Source organism: Prosopis cineraria, unplaced genomic scaffold (genome assembly GCF_029017545.1).
Source record: "Prosopis cineraria cultivar Desert tree isolate PC_DT_omini unplaced genomic scaffold, ASM2901754v1 PC1214, whole genome shotgun sequence".
NCBI classification, from domain to species: Eukaryota; Viridiplantae; Streptophyta; class Magnoliopsida; order Fabales; family Fabaceae; genus Prosopis; species Prosopis cineraria.
Window position 1 is genome coordinate 6,864 of NW_026556539.1, and position 3,956 is coordinate 10,819.

Consider the following 3,956-nt stretch of genomic DNA (forward strand, 5'->3'; position numbering starts at 1 on the left):
ACCAACCACCAAGGGGCAGAAGCTACATTTCAGGCCATTTAAAAAGGGTGGCTGAAACTGCACTTAACTTCGATAATTGATGTCATGAGGGAATTGACCAGTTTGGATTGGAGCTCAACCAAGAATTCCATTGTCACAAGCCCGCACATCATCGATATCAATATATCAATATTAAATAAAATACATAAAATTATATTTTCACGTTCCATAGCTTGAACCATTTTGGTTGGCCCAAAAAAAAAAAAAAGCATGAACCATTTTGAATTTTCTGTGAGCACATAAAAATCCTTCTAATTAAATATGCCAAATGTTGATGGTGTCATATATTCTATTTGAGTGGAATAAATGATATACAATACAAAGCTTTACAAGCCATTCAGACGCCACGGTGCCCACTCCACAATAGCACAAATGCTTATGCCATGCACCGCCCACCAAAGCAAAAGTTATACCAAATTGTTAATGGGAATAAAGAACCAGAGTATTAGAATAGTATATCAATAAACTTTGATTGAATGTTTACATAACCAAAGGTTCAGTCCTTCAATATTCCTAGCTTTAACCACTTCCGAATTATCCCAAAAAAAAACAAAAACAAAAAAATTGATCCCATGCAACCTGAGAATTACCATAAACAACATACTGGGTTCTCTTCCCCAAAATTGGACCAATATGGAGTCTAAGAGCTTACCCCCAATGACCCCGCAAATTATGTTTTCTACCCACATATGTAGTAATAAAGGAGACCAAACTTAGGATTTAGGAATAGGGCTTCAATTTAAATTAACGTTGTTGATCAATGAAGGGAAAAAATGACATGGAGGTGAACTTCATTTCAAAAGATCGGCAGCCAAAAATCCTAACTTGGATCAGTTAGTTGTCTTGTCTGAACGCCTTCCATTGGTAGAGTCTTCTAAGTTAACTCTGTAGCAATAAATTTGAAAAATGAATTTCTTCGGAGGGACTTCCTGCTTACTTCCAGTTATTGTTTATCTTCTTCCAACTCCAACAAAGTTTCAAAATGAACAAATATAGTATTTACCGAAACTTTACGGTCATCTACCTCAGGGTGTTTTGCTGAGCCACAAGATGATCGAGCTGCATTTGTTCAAACCATGCCCCCAATAAAGCATGATCAACAGGTTCTATTTGGGCTCTAACATTTGATCCCTCGCCAGAGGATCCCGCCACTGCCATGCCTGGAATAGTTGTCGACGGCTCTTTAATCTCAGCTGGAGATTCTTTGACTAGAGACTGCACCCATGATAGATCAGGCTCCTCGCCATTGTTCCCAAGCTCAAATGAAGACGATCTATGGAATTTACCCGATTCATTGGGACTGACAGACCAATCCAACTTCCCATTGGGGGACCCCCATTTGGACCAAGAATTGATTGAGGAACCAGCAACAACAGCCGCAGAGCTGGAGCCAAGTTCCCGGGAGCTAAGGCTACGAAATTGTTGCAACTTCTCGCGTTGAGCTAGCATAGAAATTCTGGAGCTCATCGGCGAAATAGGTTCCACTTTGCGTGGTGACATCCTGCCTGATGTCTGGACGGCAAAAGAAGACTGCAATAAGGGATGGTCAACATTCTTGGAAGGAAATTTCGTATTCACAGGAGATAGCAAGCTTTGCTGCTGCTGAAATTGATTAAGGACAGCAGATTTGTGTGTTGGGGAGTAAACATTTGAGGCCATTGCTGGATCAGCAAATCGAGGGGAAGAGTTCTCGGCAGACAATAGATCATCAAGATTTGAAGGGTTCAAGGTCTTCATACGAACCGACTGATTCATGCTATTAGAATTCATTGGTTGCTGAGGAAGACAAGACAACTCATTGAGAAACTGTTGTTTCTGAACTTCATATTCTGGCAACAAATCCAAGTCTTCCACAGGAGTATCTCTAACATTTTGCGAGGATCTCAAATGACTGCAATGGAGATTACTTCCTGGCAAATGCAAAGATGGGGCATTGGCTTGTGACCAAGAAGCTGAAGAGTGTGACATGCCATTGGCAGATGGAGACATAGGCGGAGTAAATGGTGAAGGGGAGATGACAGACATTGAGGAAGGGGAGCCAGGCAACAGGCTCATAGCTGCAGCAAAATCCATGGCAGATGTGTTCGAACAAGGAGAGGGAACAGCAGAACCAGTTGAAACATATAAAGGCCGAAGCTCCTCAGCAGTATGAGCAAAGAAACAAACTCTTCTAGAGCAATTTGTCCCATCCTTACAGAGACGGGTTCGATATTGGGCTGGATGCAGCCAACATTCAAAAACCCCATGGGCATACTCACACATATCACCACGTCGGCAAGTGCCCTTCCGAAAATCAGGACAAGGAACACAGCTATAGTGGAACTTCCTAGGGTCCCTTCTTCGGGCATTTTCTCCAGGATGGACAAAAGGACATTCAGTCCAATCATGGGAATAAGCACGTGAACAAGGCCGGACCTTGAAAGAATACATTCGGAATTCATCAGTTGAATATATGCTGTTCTTGATGTCTGGAAGAGATGGATCAACAGGATATTCTTTCTTCTCTGATGCATGAAAAACAGGAGTGCCATTTGACTTTGACTTCAAGTGGATATCCGGTACAGAAGTTGGAGACTCATCCTCTGGTGAAGTTGATAAAGATGGAGATTCAGCTTTTGATGTGGTAGTGTTAACCCTAAGATTAAACCCTGCCATGGAGTTATCAGTTTGAAGAAGTTCTTCAAGACTGTTTTTGACACGATCAAGCTTGGGAGAAACAACAATCAGGTCAACTGGACGGTGACCGTTGGCATCCACGGAATTTGGGTCAGCACCTGCTGATAATAGCAGTTTTACAACATCAACCGCATTAGCAGCTCCACCAGATGCAGCACAATGAAGTGCAGTGCTCTTGTCATGGCCACAGGGACGATTTATGTTAGCATTGGATAGTGATAGAATCAGCTTCATGACACCAATGCTACCATAAGTGGCAGCAACCATCAAAGGGGTTCTATGCTCATTGACCATTAGTTTTGAACTCTTCCCACGACCATACCATAGTCCAACCTCATCAACACAGGAGGGATCACGCTCAATCAGTCGTTCAAAACCCTCAATATCATTATTAGCTGCAAGATCAAGCAAGCTTGCAAAAGCAGCTTCAGTCTCAATAGTCAAGTGACTCATTTTGCTGCTTCTAAATTCCGTGGAGCTTAACAAAATATAAGACAGTGATTGGAGACAGTGTATGCTTTAGCCGCTCAAAGCCACAGCACATGCTCTTATTTGCAGGAGATCCAGCTGAGGGAAAGGGGAAAAACAAATACACTTAAACGAGCATTCATTGATATGAAAGAATTATTATATGAACCAAAAGGAATAATGACAAAGCACTCAAATGAAAAGATGCCGAGGCCAGATATGAGCACAAACAACTCTTAAGGGGTCTACGATGATAGTTAAGAAGGCAAGTAACAGAATAAATTGAACATTAAACTATCTTCTCCAATAGGTCTAGTAAAAAAGTGCAACCTTGCAGCAAAAGATAATAAACAAGCAAAAACAAAAACAAAAAATCAGCTTCCTCTGATATCCAGATATCTGCTTTGCTCTCATTCGCAATACCCAGGAACCAAACAACGAATAAACAGATTAAGGAAAAAAAGCCCCCGGTAACTGGAAACAATTTAATGGGCTTGGAAACTTTTAAACGAGAGAAATGGTTCGTCAAGCCAGGGGCAATTAAATCAAACAGTCAATGAGACAAGAAATTGCATGGAACGGTTTCACTTTAAAAAAATCGAGATCAGGCTAACGACAGACTTTAAGAATGATTACGCACTCGTTTCCGCACGCAATACCTCAAAATATATGCATTTAAAATAGGGTGCAGCAGGTAGGCAACAAGAGAACGCGAGTCCAATTTACGTTCCAGAAGAAAATAATCGTCGCTTTTGGGGAAAAAAGCACGAAGA

General features: G+C 41.5%; 1 pseudogene; it reads right to left on the reverse strand.

Annotated features, from left to right (window-relative positions):
• Positions 1–482: 482 nt before the first annotated feature.
• Positions 483–3,259, reverse strand: LOC129299571 (zinc finger CCCH domain-containing protein 30-like; annotated as a pseudogene).
• Between the last annotated feature and the right edge of the window lie 697 nt (positions 3,260–3,956).